We start from the raw sequence: 18,162 nt of genomic DNA, 5'->3' as shown, positions 1-18,162 counted from the left end.
CGCATACGTTTCAGTAGCCAGATAACTTCATCAATTTGTTCCAACTTGTTTAAAATTTTCATAAACCGTACGAAAAAAACCACAGAAACATTTGAGTGTACTTCATTTGCCAGACATTTCATTACAAGATGCATTCGTAAGTAAATGTAATGGGCGTCAATAATGGTTAAAAAAGATGCTTTAAACGGGGTAATTTTTTAAGAGATGTAATAATTTTTTTTAAATATAAACTCAATGACGTAGTTCATTTTTCGGTCACGAAGTTTCTTAAATTAATAAAATTGAGATAAATATTCTTTTTTTAGACAGTGAAACATTTATAAGGGGGACTGGAAAGTAATGTTGCTTGCTTATGTTAAATTCACCGGATTACATTTTTAACAAGTTTATATTTCTAATCAACAATATATTCACCTTCGTTATCTACAACCTTTTGCTGTCTAGTATACAACGTGTTCCAAGCATGTAATGAGCTACCATAATTAAACATCGACATGCGCTGAAACGACATTACTTTCCGGTCTCCCTAATATATTATGTAGGTAGATATTTTGTCACCAAAATGAACGCATCTTTTCTTCGTTATTGCTATCCAAAATAAGGTTCTGTATTTTTTTATTTTTAAATAATAATCATCGAGAACTTAAAATAAGACATGATTACAAGTTATCATTGAAACATACGACCTTAAGTTACTAGTAACTTTGAAATATGTTATAAAACTAATAAATAAAAAAAATTAAAATAAAATTTTGATACAAATCACTTGACAAACTGTCTGCAACAATTATATTTCGATATCTTTCATGAGGTGTCTCTAAATACATTAATTTCAATTCTATACGCCGTTGAAGACTGGCTAAATGTTTATTATTTTAGTTTTGAAGACTAATATGTAAAAATTTGACAAAAAATTTCGATGTTTACCTTTATTTAGGCTTCATAAAATCAGGACCTTTTGTTACTGAACGGTATTACAATATACTGTTACTAAATTATAATAAATATTAGTAATTCATTATAAAAAAACTTTAAAAATGTACCATTACATTGTGAAGGATTTTAGTGACAGTCTGTTTCTGTGTTAAGGGTATAATAAAAGTGAAAAAAATCCAGCTGAGTTTCTTGTGGGCGCGGTAAGAATCCTCGTAGTTAAAATAAGTTTAAGATGGCACACAAGTGGTCACTAATTTTTTTTTATCGAGTATAGGCAAAGCATTTGACCTCTGTATCGCCTTTTGTTATGAAATCTATTCTCTATTGACTTGACAAAGAAAGTTATAGTTAGCTGAAAACAAGTATGCAAACACTGTAAATGAATTATCAAAACGCTAAATGCGGGTTAAAGGGATTTCAAATGCGTATGATTGTCGTGAATCCGTGCGTATATACTATGTGGATCATTTACAAATGAATATATAAATAAATGACTATTGCAGCAAATGAGTGTATGTATGAATGTTGCTCCAAATTTAACTCTCGTAGTCTTGTCGAGACCAGTGATAAACCAGCGGTAGAGGACTGAGACTTGCGATCGTAGGTCGTGGGTTCAATTCCCGTGATACAACCTTATATAATACACATTTATCATTAATTATATAGGATTGGCACTGCTTATAAACAAGTTTCCAGAGGATGGGCAGCAGCGTCCTCTGTGTAACTCGCCTGCCTAGCGTGGCGATTATGGTATATCTATAGATATATTTAAGGGGGTTGTATGCCTTGTAGTGGGGATCTATGGGCTGAAACGAAGAACAACAACGAACTCTTGTAACACCGGGGCATTACACGCCGGGCTTCGACATTGATGCAACCTTGTTTATATTCATAATAATTTATATAGGTATACAAAAGTTATTTTGATAAATTCTTTTCAAGTAAATAAGTATTAAAATAGCTCTGTTTGTGTACATTCTTGGTGCGAAATAGATTACTCACGTCAATGACTCTAAATGTTTGATGTTATTTAAATAATTAGTAATCGCATTTATTTGTAGCAACACCGATTGGAGAGGCGAATGTAAAAAAAAATGAACGAGTCAAGGTTGAATATGAGGTCAAATAGACTAAAGGAACATTCTTAATTTGAATTAAATACGTTTTAATATACTTTTAAGTAAATAAATTGCGATTCTGTGGTTTGATACTGAATTCCACAAAGAATAACGGCCGTAAAGCAAATAGGTCCCGACCCTTTGAAAGAATTTTCAAGGTTATCCGTGAGCCTATACTTTTTCGACTACACAGGGTGGGTGGTAATAAATGTAATGACTATAGGGATGAATATATACCACATTTACTATCAATGTATGGTACACCATTCAAAAAGGATTTATTTGAGGAATAATAAATAATGAAAATGTAGCAAAAAAAAGCGATTTTAAAATTAGGAATACTACGTATTAAAATTGAATATTGTTAGCCATCCTTGCAGATTTCGTACCGCTAGAAGTTGTTGGCCTGTTACATATCAATCCAAAAAATAATAATATAAAATATACAAATAAATGAATGTAACATATTTCAGAGTGATCACTTTATGCAAGTTGACTGAAAATACATGTAAAGGCTTTAAAACCAAACCATCCGGTTAAGTTCCAAGCTCCAATCACCTATATATCACAGTCTAATATTTGAAAATTAATAACAAAAACTTAAATTTTTGATAACTATATAATTACCTGCAAACTTATGAGTTAATGAGATTTTAAATTAAAAACTTTTTGATAAATGAACTATAAATTAAGCTTTTTTAAAGATTTTATACCAATAAATTGCCGAATTAGTATATAGAGTATGTAACAGTCTGTTGGCTTCTTTATTTCCCAATAATTATAATCCAGGTCTTCTCAGGGTCATAGTGAATAGGTAGCTACCAAGTGTGCGTGTCGAGCTGGTGGTGCGCGAATAAGCGTTAAAATCTCAGAATTCAAAGCGTATTGTACAATCCCTATAAGGCTTCACGAAACTCGTGTTTATTAAAATCCAAATGCTCACGTTGGCTGGGCGAACCGCCCACGTTTTCGTTACAGCGCAATCGTCTAAATAAACTTACTAAAAATTCTTACTTTACGATTGTTTTCTCAATTCCCGAATTTTGTATTTCGGCTTATACAAATAAACGTGGATTTTAATTTAGATTCGTAAGTAAACTAACATTTTTATTATTATTAATCTATCTACTGTAGATATCAAATGATTATGTAGCCGTTGTGAGATGTAATGATAGTTTTTAGAATCATAATTATCTCTTGTCTGACTATCACACCGTATTATCTCTACGTTTTTATTTTAATTTTTGTCAAATACTTGAAAGGTTAAATAGTGCAGGGGTTAATAGTAAGTAATTAATATGTGATGACATACAGATACTAGACGTGGTACCTTTCGACGGGCCTTATTAGAAGGCTCAAGGTCACCTAAAGAGCAACAGAGAAGGCTGTGTTCAGACCTCATTGCGTCGTTGAATTAGAAATAAGCAGATCAGCAGAAGAAATAGAATTACCAACATAGCTCGAAGAATTGCTCATCTGAAGTGATAGATGTCCACTGCAAGGCATATGTCTCCAACAAAGCTTGTTATGATGACTGGTCTTTCGCTGTCTGCATTCAGCGAATTCCTATTTCGTCAGTTCACTTAGTAGGGGATTTACCCACGCCGCGTCTCGGTAGACGTCGTAGATCCAACGGCCATTGATGGCACGACCCATTGCCACTTTTTTGTGACCTTAGTTTTTCTGTGCGTTCTATTTCTGATTTTATACGTAGTATTATAATCATATGAAAGTTATTTCAATCATCACACAGGACATAGGCCTCCCTTTAAAGGATTCCATTTACACGAATAGAATTAATGAATGATTAAATCAATATAAAGTAGTAGCTTGCGTTTCTCAAATACTAAGAACATAGGTGAGGACGTGATCAAAAGAAACAGTATAAAAAAAAATCAGGTCGGGTAAGCATGTAAAAACAGGAGAAAGTGAAATTAAGGTAATACAAGAGTTATAAATAAAATATGAAGATAGTAAAAAAATATAAAATTAGGAAATACACAGCATATTAAAAATGTAAAGCCCTGTTCAAAACCAGAAAGGGGTATACAAGAGGTCCCAAGTAACGGGGGCCAAATAAAAAAAATATAAAGTTTTTTTTTAATAATTCCGAAGCAAATAGAAAATAGTACAAGAGAATTGATGTCTAAAGTAAACACTACTACCACATACATAAATGTTTACGTGTGTTTAAATGCGTTGTGATTGCGTGGGTGGCGTGTTACTGTACCTTCACTGAATTACAGAAACACGGAGGCCGATTGTTGTGATTCATCACACGCGAGCTTTTTTTGTCTTGAATTAGCTCATCTGGTGGAGGTCGAGGACATATAGGTGTCCAGAGAGTGACATTCCAGAGGGTTGTGGCTGACGGTAATAAATATTGATTTGATGTTTCTCGGCATTTTTAGGAAAGATACGAACAATTTTGAGTATTTCTAAGTTTGTGTTTTATCGGAAGCATTTAGAGTTGTTACGTTTTAAAAAACGGAATAGTTTCGTAGGGAAATTGCGAGCATAATTCTCTCCATTGCATCAGGAATGTGGAGATCTGTACACTAACTTTTTGTGGTTAGTCAAATTTTATTGGCGATAGGCAATTCACATAGCGCGCAGAATAGTTGGCCTTTGGGGTCCACAGACCGGCAAGAGCAGTGTGGGATGTCCAAGGTTGTTAGACAATCTAAATAAGCTTGTCGGAAGCCACTGCGTACAGGTCTCTTACCTGTTGAGAATCTTTGAGAAAGGTGATGATGACTTGCTACTCCCACAGACTTCGAAATAATAAGTAAACCCTATTTCAGAGTGATTATTTTATTTATTGATTTAATGTCAATAATAAACAACGATTACTACATAAATCAAATTGTACATTTCGTACACTGCAGTAATAATGTGAATTTAATTTTATCGTAACACTATAGTACACGATAATTTTTGTCTAACGTCTTTTTTATTGACATTGAATATTTGGCAGCTGAAAACAAGTTTTTTTTTTATTAATTTTATGGTTTGTTCAGGAAAATAGGTCCTGTTTTGTATATTTTTTCTCTAACGCGTCTTAGCGGAAAATAGTTAAATTAGTTTGCGCTTAGCAAGATATTTTGCGAACATTTTTTTATGTAAATCGAATCAGAAATGAGGTGATCGATAGAAGAACCAAAGTCACTGATGTTATTGGAAGAATTGCTTGTTTGAAGTAGCAGTGGGCGGGGCCCATTGCCCATGTCACCCATGACCTTCACAGTCGAAAGATTCTCGACTGGCGACCACGGGCCGGTAGACGCGACGTGGGCAGCCCCCCGCTAGGTGGACCAAATACATATTATTATTTAGGGGCGTGGGAAGTCGTTGTATGCGGACAGCGTAATACCGATCTTTAATGAAAGGACCCTTGAAGTGGTCATGATGGTAAAATAGATAATAATACAATTATATAATAAAAAAAGTCGTTGCGCGGGATAGGAGCATATATCTTCTGTTAACTTAATTTTGACAGTGGGCGCACGCATTAATGACATGACATGTTGTCTCTTTCGCTCCAAAAGTTTTAATGATTCCGTATTACGGAACGCTCGTAACTCGTGAAATCTATTCTGTATGATCTGTGGAACATATATCAACCTGGCCACACGCAAAATAAATCGTATCGCGTAGAGGATTCAGTATAAATGTTTATCTTGAAAAACATTCTAATAAATCAACTCCGTATGCAAATGGGAAAAGCAAACTTAATATAGCCAGTATTTATACAATTGCATCTGATATCACGCCGTGCATATCTGTCTAAATAATATCTCTGAGTTTGCTTTAACTTTTCTTGGTAAATGACAGTCTTAATTTATTTACTTATTTACACTTTTTACAAACAGTTTCTTACATATGTTCATATGTAGCGGCCCAAGCCGAGGCTTCTCAGGGAGTCATCGATCTTCACAACCTTAAAAGAGGTTTTAGGCCTAATACCCAAGGCGACTGCAGTAGCATCGCTACTAACGCGTGTTAGTCGATCTTGGGTGGCTTCAATCTAGTAACCAACGATGGTAAAATTTAATCATAGCTACTATGCTATCATAACTAGATAACACTGAGTAAAGGAACTTAAAATGAACATTCAAGCAGGACTAAATTGACATTTACCAACCTCCTTGACAGCGATAACTGCTTTAATTACTGTGACATTAAATTTGGTGTTACGAGAATTGACCTTCCATTGCTGGTGTTAAAATATTATTGATCTGAACAATGAGATTTCAAACTAAACCAGAACAAGAATTTCAAAAATATTGTTTGACATAGCCCAGCGCAACTGCAAGCTGAAGCCCACAAGTGGGCTACACGATTCGTGGACCGGATGGCTGTTACAGTTTTAAGGTTCAGAAGTGGAAACCACGGATACTACGTTTCTCTGCATCTGTGGGTGCAATTTAATTAAATTTATTTTATAAATTTATATCATACCTATATTTATATCCATAAGTAGCGGAAGCTCAAAATGAACGCCCTCTCAACTTCCCTCGTGGATGAAATTTTGTAAAATTCGTTCTTAGCTGAATTCTACTCTGCAAAAAGAATGAACCTATAAATTTTAGATCTCTTAGCCTTATGGTTCTAGAGATATCATGATAGGTTAGTATATAGTTAGTAATTTCTTATATATGTAGATATATTATTTTAGGTTATAATTCTCCGAGCCAACCATTAGCGCTACAGTAAGGAGTATCGATACAAGGTAATTATGTTCGATTAATTTCCTGACGACATTGTCTGCAGTATCATTAGCTTATCCAACGGTTGTTGGTTGAACACGAGTTGATTGCTCCTTCCCTTGTCTCGTGTGACCCTATTCAGTTCTCGATATCCGCTTGAACATTCATTAATCGAGGCATTGTACTTCAACCGTGTATAAATGTACTAACACGTTTGTTTTCAAACAAATATCATGGTAAAGGAAGCTATTTCGTATTTTATACGTAATAAAAACTAGCAATGAAATTTCTCTTGTTGTAATATTCATATTTAGCTGGCTTTGATGCTATTAAATATTGGCATATTTAACGTGATATTTCAAAAATTGTCTTCTTAAATATATTTCTATTTACTATACAATTCTTATTTTTTTTTGGGCACACCTTAATTTAAGGACGACATTGACAATTTTAATAACAATTTTTATTAACTTCTTATGGAATAATTGGTTTTTGGGCAGTTTTGCAAAGAAACTGAAAAAAATTCTGAAATATTATTGAAACTTTGCTTGTTTGACAATTCACTCGCAGCAAATTTTTATTGTTGTGTGCAAATTACTACATCATATCATTTACCTTCAACAATTACATATACATTTTACGTACGATTATGATTTAAGTGCAAAGGAATGATGTACAGCGAGTTAAAAATGGCAATTCGAGCTTTACCAATGATATGAATGCACTCGAAGTGTAACCTTTGGCGAGGGAACACGTGTTTATTGCAAATATAGTGCTTTTAGCAATTGTACTTTGAAATAAATATTTCACATAGATCATTCAAAGTGTGATATATTCCAGATTATATATATATTATATATATATTATAAGATTCCACAGATAATATAGAGCGTAAAGTTATGCTTACTTCGTCTTTATTATCTGTAGAATGTCGGCTTGTTTTGATTACTACAAGGGCTGTTTAATAACTCCGAGACATTTAAAATTTTTCTCGTAATAACTTTATATGCAACAATGCTGCCATCAACCACCATCTATTAATAGGATTGTGTCAAATTTTGAGCAAGCGACATCATTTAGTTTGTGCTTCACAGCGTCAGTGTTTTATCGTACAAAATAATTTTCATATACTCCTTTTAATACATATATAACTAAATTTTGATTAAAAAAATTTACGGCTATGATTAACTGAGGTTAAATGATATTAAAGGTCAAGTATTCAGTTAATTCGAGGGAAAAAAATACTAGTGTAGGTTTAAGAGTTATATTGTAATATTAAGTTCTCTGGAGGAATCGAATATTAAAAATACATTTTTCTCGAATAACATACAAACCATTGAAAATTGCTGAACATACATGGGGGTCAAATGGATAGGCATTGAGGCCTTTCACCCCAGGGCCACGTTTGATTCACCGGTCGTATCACACCCTGTATTTATATGTAAATATTTGTACCTATTCTATTTCGACGCCGCGGACATGAGGGCGGTAGGGTAATGATTATTACTAATGCTAGAGAATCTTTTTACCATCAAACTGTAAATGTCAAAGCAAATAAGTAAGCCGTCACAATGAAAAATATTTCTGCTATTTCTAATGTGTCAATTAAAATTCGGCTGTTACAAATCTGTCGATGTCTCCTTAGCATTTATTAAAAATAATTACGTATATCGAAATCAACTTCGCATAATATACGGGTTGAAAGATCAAGTATCAAGAATTTGATACATTTACGTAATTAATAGTAGGCAGTCGTAAATTTACATGTTAAATATTTAATTACATTGCCACAAGGTTAATTTTTTACGAAATTCGTCTTGTACCACAATACTGTATTCGCTGGATAGAGTTAGTACCAGTTAATATATTAGGAGGACCGGAAAGTGAAGTCGCTTTCTTAAGTTAAATTCACACGACTTTATTTTTAACAAGTTTTTTTTCTAATCAACAATATATTCAACTTCGTTATTAACAACCATTTGCCATCTAGTATACAAATTTTCAATGCCGGAGCGGTAACAAATCAATCAGCTTTTCTGTAAAATATGTGGACAGAAACCACATTACTTTCCGTTTCCCCTAATACAACGCATCTTCATATTCATTATTTCAGCCGTTGGAAGTATGTTATGACATAGGCCTTTATAGATTTCCAATCGAACTTGTTGGATAGAGCCGGCAAAGCAGAGTCAAAATAGAATAGATTAAAAAAAATAGACGATCTGATCTTTCGAGAATAGTCGAGAAATTTGGAGCAAAGCTAATGAGGTCTGAAATAAGAGACGATGTTAAGGTACCGTAAGTTATTAATAGTACAAACGTTGTTCGGAAACCTTCGTCTTTAGGCACTAAAGGATATCAAATCACTGCTATTTTATTTAATAACTACGCCATAGCATTGAATTATCGTTTTGACATGGTTCTCGATTAAACAATAAAAAAATATATTGTTAAAAAAATTGTTAATATATAATGTTCACGATGTATTGCTTTAAAGGTTACGCCTAAAAGGTTTTTGAAATATCGCAACAGCGAGTCGGCTGTACCAATACGGCAGAGCGGTCTCGCAACCGGCCTTGGATCGCGAAAGCAAGTTACGTATACGTATTCAAAGGTACAGCGGCGCGTAAAGTGCGTGGAGCGTATAATATTTTGCTAACACAACTAGCTTGCAATTGTCTTCCTGTTTAAGATTTACCATTTTTATATGTTGTTATATCTTTACATAACTTTATTATACCCTTATAATATTATAAACTCGTTAGTAACTGCTAATGCCAGCTGACAGATGCCAGCTTCAACACATAGGTCTCCCCAAAAGATCATCACGATCAGTGCTCTTACCATCTCTACATCCTTCAACTTGACGATGTCTTACTTACGTCGTATTTAATGGAATCAGGCGTCACCTCGCGGAAGTCCATCCTAGGTAAGAAAAGGACCAATATTTGTTCACTATTATGTTAAACATAACTACTGAAGATGCCCCGTGGAGGGGTGAAACACGTGTTGAGTGATTTGGCGGTGGCGGTTGTGTGATTCGCATTGTTTGCCGCATACGCATTTATCAGCGGGCTGGCGGGCGGTGCACTTTGTTGCACGACTACCACTGCATGTGCGGAAGTGGCTAAATATTGGTCCTTTTCTTACTTAACTACGTCGTTTGTCAAACTACCTGTGCCTTGTCTACCGGCTCGTCGTCGCAACTGGAAAACCCGTCGGCACCTATGGCCATGTGATATCTTTGAATTGTAATGTAATTAATTTAAGAAGTGTAGGGTTGGCAAGACAAATAGAACGCAGATGTTTTAGGGGTGAAATGACGAGGACTGTAAAAAACATCGTACAGGAATCGCCGTCAAAATATTAGTAACTTAATAAAGATCTCAGTTGGCGCCAGACCACTTGACGTATCCACTTTCTAAGAGGAGTGTTGAGCTCGAACTGACAATTAAATATAGAATAAATAACCTTCCCAAATGTATTGATTAGATATTTGTATATGTATTCTAATTTATAAAATCTGCATTAGTTGTGTCGCAAATATTAAAAGCCGTCTCGTTTGAATGCCACAGATTTAATTTTGTTAAAAAAAATTACAAAACATATTAACAGAAATCTAACAATGTGTTTCTATTTTATTACTCACTTATATAACGACAGATAAGTTTAAAAAAAAATCAAATTCATAGAAAATGGATGCTTTGAACATCTGATTTACAATTGCTATTGGGCTATAACGTATATATGTGTAGATAAAAGATAAATTATATCTATTAGAAAAAAAAAACACTGATTATTTTTATAAACAGTGTCATATGGTATGTCTTTACTTATTAGATGTAGGGTTGATTGTGAAGGTAGTTCAAATCGATAATTAATGAATACTTGATGTTGTTTTATTGTCAAGGGCTTTCTTCAACCTTATAAAAACTAGTTACGTTTCATTCGTTTGTTTTAATAATTCTTGTCAGCTGGTAGACGCTCACTGCAAGGCCTAGGTCTCACACAAACAGGCCTTAGGCCAGAGACTTTCTGCGACCTTGATTATGTCGTTGGTCCACCTCCTGAGCCTACCCTCGTCGTGTCTACTGGCTTGTCTATTAATGGAATCAAGCGTTACCTTGCGGAAGTCCATCCTAAGTAAGAAAAGTGCTCTGTGTTTGGCACTAATCGGTGTAACATAACTCCTGAAGATGCCCCGTGGAGGGGTGAAACACATGTTGAGTGATTTGTCGGTGGCGGTTGTGTGATTGGCATTGTTTGCCGCATATATATTTATCAGCGGGCTGGCGGGCGGTGCACTTTGTTGCATGACTACCACTGCATGTGCGGAAGTGGCTAAATATTGGTCCTTTTTTACCGGCTCGTGGTCGTCACTCGAAAACCTTTCGGCCCCAAACGACCTTTGACTGCATGAGCTATGTGCTTCGCCTAAAGAGTCGGTAATTTGGTTCTTTGGCATATAACCTGATTTCTGATTCGACTTACACTAACTTTACATATTTGTATATTAAATCAAAACTTATTTAATAGAAATATCCATGAGATATTCAACATGAACAACTAAACAGTCGATTTCATATTTATTTACGTCTTAGTTTCGCAAAATTAATTAATAATGGTTAATCTTGAATGTAAAGTAAACTGAAGTTAAACTTAACAAAAAGGTTAAGTAGAAAAAGTCAGAAACCTTATAAAATATTCCATCAGTCTTATATTAATTGACGTCATTTCATATTCGCCTACGAGATTTTTTAGAGAATGCAGCCGTTGTTTGTTGTGTTAAATTTTTGTGAGTTTGGTGAATATTTTTCATTATTTGTTTTAATGTTATATACAGGTTAGCCTAGCGGATTAGTTGGTTGAAGTGATAGAGGACAGGCCACGTAATGCGCTGAATAGTTGGCTGCTGGAGTCTTAAGGTTCTGAAGTGGAAAACGGTGATGCGGAGAGGTTACTCATAAAGTACGGAGGATCTAAAATCATGATCATCACCATTAAGATATTTCAATGCCAGTTATAGACATCTAAAGTTAAGGAAATTAAAAAAATATTTGTTTCTTTTTCAAGATATTTATTAATTAAATTAATTTCGTTTTTATTTAATTAATAAAAAAATCTTCTCCGTTATAATAGGGTTATAACAGGAAATATATAGATCCTATTGCGAAACTGGTTGCGACGTGACTATTGTATATTAAGATAGAAAATGAGATTATCATATAATCATCATAATTTTAGACATAGGAAATCCACGGCTGGGCATAAACCTCTCTTTAGATTTCCAATAACACAGACAGGAAGTGGTCTGTATCCAGCGTCTTCTAACTTAGTTAAAGAGGTTATCTTTTCACCTTGTGGACATCTGACGCCAGGCTTGTTGAGTCATGGTTCCCACTCCTAAACCTTAAGGTTCCAACGGCCACTTGTTCTGCGCAAGCGACTTGCTTACTACCACTTCTGTGTATTTTATGAAAATAGATATTTCTATATCAAAACCCGGAACTTAGCAGTTAAAGGATGCAAGGATAAACGGCTAATAATACCACACGGCTGTAATTAATTCGCTAATAACTAAAGTTGATATAACAACTGTGAAGCAATTAGTGCAAAACAATTACGTGTACTGCAATTACGGGAGTGCGGTTGTATCTAACTGCACGGTGGCGAGCAATTCACGTAATTACAGATCGTTACGGTAGCCCAACATTACACTGACAGCAATTCGGCCGACAGACATTTGGTCGATTCATATAAGCTGCAACTGGTGTGTTAAATTTTTCTTTTTTTTTTGATTACGTCCGCTTACAATTGTAACAAGCCACTACAATATTAGGTTCACATATTAATTTAAAACCAATTGCACAACTAATTATAACTAAACAGTATAAACGCAAATAAGAAATAAGGTAGACAATACTAATACGTGCAAGAATTGTTTTATCGACTAAAGGCAAACCAATCGACTTTTGTATCGCCTGATATTAAATGAATACGAGGTCTACAATGCTACATTCTTGCCTAGAAGAAATCTATTCACTCTTGAAACAAAGACTACTAAGTTATAATTAGCTGGGATACTGGTAGGTTGTTTCATATGCTGGTAGTTCGCATTATAAAAATATTATCAAAACGTTTGGTGCCGGTTGAGGGAAACGTGTATGAAAGTTGTGAATCCGTGCGTCCTATTGTCTTATAGAAGAAAGGAGATGGGAGATTTAACTGATATGACTACGTCGCATGTCCTCCGAAATGCAGTCTGTAGTACATCAAAGTATTTCAATGCAAGATTTGGATCTAATTCAGTTAAGAATACATTACAGAGCAATCATCAAAAACGAAGCACAGAAAAAGCAAATATGTCAGCTTGACTACAGCAAGCAATTTGCACATTCGAGGTATTGGAGAATAAGATTCAAGCTCCGATTTTCTATGCGACAAAACATGTGATTAGGGCATGTGGATATTTAGCAAACACTAGTATTAATTCATTGCAATAATTGAGAACGATGTATTTTTTTCCTATAATAATCTTGTTACATATGAATATACAAATATTACATCTATAACCATACAACGCTTAGTGGATCAATTTTGGAATACAAAATTCTAGAACCATAGATTATAAATAATGATTTACTTTTTTAAAGCCGATGCAATTCATAAGTTTTTTTTTGTCAAATGAAATACTTTATAGGTTTTTCTTCCTATGGGCTAAAACCCCATAGTTTTATTTCACGCCTTATGTCAAAACTTATCGCGTTGGTTCGAGAGCGTTGTCTGCCCTGAGGTAGCGAATCTGAAGTCGCAGAACCTAGTTGGGGTCTAGTTCCGAAACTCTAAACAATTGAGACTCATGTAAAAACCAAATTAAAGTAACGTATATAAATATATTTAGTATAACGATCGTCGCTAAAATGTCATTTTCTTTGGAGAGGATGTATTTCAAGGAATGGTCAATAGAATCAATCATTGTATACCTACAGTTAAATAGAAAGGTAAGTTATCATTTATAAGTAAGCTATACATATTTAAAATCAATAACACACGTCTGTATATTCTGAAATTCTTACTTAAACTGGTTATTGTAAACACGACTTTCTGATTTCATCATAACCGTGATATTATAGACGCCCAGTGTAAAGCAAAACACAGCCACGAGGATCAACTGTATAAATGGTCAATCGTTGCCCGTATCCAGCGACTTTTCGGGACTTTTATCATATCATAGACTCATCCAGTGGTGGCCTACCCACACTGCTTTCTGATTTACTTTCATCTCATTGGTTAAGGTGTGGCTAGGCGGAGTTACGAGTCATTATTTTATTAATCCGAGTATAAGAAGGCATTTAGGAAATCATTATATGTCCGACGAACCTATAACGGTACGATGTTAAATTAAAGTTAATAATACGAATTCCTGTACAACAACATTACTTTGAGTGTATATAATAATTAACATTTAAGTATCACTTTAAAGGTGTACCTACGTGTATTTGCGGAATATAAAACCTTTTCTTAATTTAATTTATCTGGCTACGTGGCTAAACAACCCTCCACCTCCCACACTTAGTGTGTGGGTGTAATAAAAGATTGTCGGACAGCAGGCTTTTTACGTAGGCGACAGGTTATTTTTCTAATTTTGTTTTAGTCGCATTTCTGTTACGAAAATAAAAAGGATTTTTTTTTCAATTTATAAATTACGCAATTCTCAATGTAAATGTTATTTTAACGACTAAAAAAGGAGGGCTATCGCATTTAATACTAGTCATTTTATTTAATAGAATTTTTACTTGTGATATCGGGTATATATAGAAATGTTTACTTACACTAAAGTCTGTTGTTGTTTGCTGGATATTATAAAAAATCATAATAAAACTTCAGGAGTATAAATGATAGGTTTCGTAATAGGATTAAAAAGCATTTTTATGCAAACAATTGCTTGAAACCTTATGAAATTACTAGGGATTGCTAAAACATCACGCATTATTCTTCGTAGTCAGACCTGGTTCGAAATAGCTTTGAGTGTCCCAAGTGACGAAAGCTCGCAATCATTTAGAGTAGATTCTTATTGAGTTACATATTATGTGATGACTGTTTTTACAATAATTTTTTTTTCACGAGACACTGTCTCGCCTGTCTCGTATATACAAAATCCTACCAACTATTTTTCTATTGATAACTACGTTCATTATATTATAATTTGATTGATATTTTAATACTGCACAAGAAAAACTGGTTTAGTAGTAAAATTTCAGGTAATATAGCTAAGACGAGGTTCGGCCCTGGCTTCTTTTGTTAATACCGACAAAATTACTAAGAAAATTATTAAATTAATTTTTAAATTGTGTTTTTAGTTTTATTTAACCATGTGTTCGTGTTTAATTGATTATTAATTATTTTAATTTTATGTAATCATCATTACAATATAATAAGTAAAATAAAAATATAAATAAATATTTATACCCCCAAAATACACTGTTTACTATAGATTATAATGTCATAAAATTATATATTTGTATCATAACATAGTGTAATGTTTACTATTTTAATTAAAGCGTAAACATTTCAATTTACGAACCGGTTGAATTCTATCGCCATAACATAACGCGTAAGCGAAATGTGATGGAGTTATAAAATAGTAATTAAGAACTACAGATTAATAACGCTCAAAGCTGTGTCGAAGAAATATCGATATCTATAGATTATTAATACAGCGTAGATATCGATTTTCTTATATTTAACTCGCGGACTGGCCGCTTAAGGACAGGCGGCTTGCGTTCTATTTTTGATTTATTTTATGTGCCACTAAAGATAATAATTTGAACCAATAAAGGTGACTTCTGTCATGAGAATCGATATTCGAGCATAAATTTGATATCTGTGTTTTATAGTCTTATTAAGTTTAACTTGGATGAATGTAACAAGGCTACAATTGGAGTAAGAATAATTTTAAGCTGACTTTTTTTTTACTTTAATAAATTAAATATATAACTGTGTTATTGATTAGTGGTGATAAAATCGACAATCTGACGGCAAAAGGATCTATCAATAATTTTCTATGCTGCAGCTGCTCTCGAGCTCCATGCGGCTCTTCATATAATATAATCTTTTAATTTTTGGCTTTGATTATTTGTCAAATTATTTTTAGACCAACAAACTCATGTGAATCATTCTATTCCACTTTATAATTGCCTGTGACTAAAGAAACTTCAATTGAAATAAAAAAAAAACTGAGCAGCATACAGCTAAAAACAAAAAGGACAACTGGCATAGCGTTGTCGCTTCATGGTTAGGGATATGTCGTCGTTCGTTTTCGTTTCAGCCCATGGACACCCACTGCTAGCCATAATCCTTTCCCAAAGATGGGGAGATATACCATAATCGCCATACTAGGCAGGTAGGACGGCGATTGCAGTTTGGTACTACGGTACGCAGAGGAATTTGCTATATAATAAATGCACAAGTGTGAATTATATAAAATTCTAAGGTACATACCATATATATTAAAATGTCTTGTTAATTCCTTATAGATAAAAAATAAAGTACTATATTCAGGTTAACCACTGATGGCATTTCTAGTTATCTAATATAAAGAAATATCGAATAAGAATAATTATTGATGCGTTGTAGTCTGCCTGAGTATATAAAACGTGCACCAAGTATATAAACAAATATGCACATACGTATATACTCGTATATACATATCTAGTTTACATATGTATACAATCACCACTATACACGCACACACACATCTGCAGCGAGTGGCATGAAATACTGAGGCCAGATTCCAAGATCCATCCGCCATATTCTTTTTCAATTTTATTAAAATAAATGCTTAATATCAGTAGTTTTTTTAAAACTTGAATTTCGAACTCAAGTTCTAACCACGGGATATCATACAAGTGCTTTCCTCTAGAAAGACCTTTAGTTTCAGGAGTGGAGACCACGAACCAGCGAGCGCAACTTAGAAAATCCATTTATAAGGTGAAAATACAACCTTGTTAAGGTCGTCGGAATATGCAGGCTTCCAATCGGTTCTATTAGAAATCTTTGGGAAACTTATGTTCAGCTGTGGACGCCCTATAGCTGAAATGATAAAGATGATGATAATCTCTAATGGATTCAGGCGTTATTTTGCGGAAGTCCATCCTAAGTAAGAAAAGGACTAATATATCCAGAGTCCAACACTGTGTTTGGCACTAATCGGTGTAACATTACTCCTGAAGATGCCCCGTAGAGGGGTGAAACACGTGTTGAGTGATTTAACGGTGGTAGTTGTGTAATTCGCATTGTGTGCCGCATGCGCATTTATCAGCGGGCTGGCGGGCGGTGCACTTTATTGCACGAGTACTACTGCATTGGCGGAAGTAGCTACATATTGGTCCTTTTCTTACTAGTGATGATAATACTTACATGTACATATATAAATAGATAGGTAAAAGAGGTTTATACGGTTTAATACATTATAACGATCCGTGCTGAGGTTCCTGACTGTAAAGACGCCTAAGCAAAGTCTTTAACGCACTGGTAACTGAAAGCCGGAGACGTTGCAAACTCTAAAGAGCAAACAGCATTTAGAACAAAGAAAACATTTAAGTTAAGCATTTACCAAATCGAATCAGAAATATAGAGATCCGTAAAAGAATCACGGTCACTGACGAAGTGAAAGAAAAGTAATTTTCACTTCGTCTAAAGTGGCAGTGTGTGTGAGGCACGATCTGGTAGACGCGGCGAGGGTAGGGATTTTTTTTGGGTAGGTGAATTGACGTCTGGTCGATCATCGTGGCTATCTTTGAGAGGGTATATACCTTGCAATGGGCTATCAGCCGGCATCATTATTATATAAATACATAGTATAATAATGATGCGTTGATTGTAGTCAATAGTGTTATTTGATAACTATTTTGAATGTTTAAATTTATAAATTGAATCTGTTTTTCTCTGAAATCGTAGAATAATATAAATTTACCAGTCACGCGGAAGCTCTGTCGTGACAGATGCTAGTTTAAAAATACCCGCGAGTTCATTGACAGAAGTGACGGTATAATTGCCAAAATGGTTTACGTACGACGTTAAATATTCAAATTATACTCTAATATCAAGGAATCATAGACTAGCTGTCTCCCCCTTGCTTAGCGTGGCGTTAAAATATAGAGAGTAATATTACTACCTAATTATTTAATGTAAATGAATTAACTCATCTAGAAAACCATGAAGTTTTCACTTATAAAAGCTGTATTTTGAAAATACACATTATTTTAACAAATGCTCCCACAACCCTTTTGTGTGTGGAATTTCTTAGTGGACCTCTAGGTGAAAAGTTTATTTATGTTAAAGAATTTTTATAAAAAAATGTAAATAAAAGCAATAAGAATGAAAGAAAACGTGAAGGA

Source organism: Battus philenor, unplaced genomic scaffold (assembly GCF_028537555.1).
Source record: "Battus philenor isolate CCGP_79_NKW_IND1 unplaced genomic scaffold, ilBatPhil1.0.hap1 SCAF_14, whole genome shotgun sequence".
NCBI lineage: Eukaryota > Metazoa > Arthropoda > Insecta > Lepidoptera > Papilionidae > Battus > Battus philenor.
The sequence above is the reverse complement of the archived record's forward strand: the minus strand, read 5'-3'. Positions refer to the sequence as shown.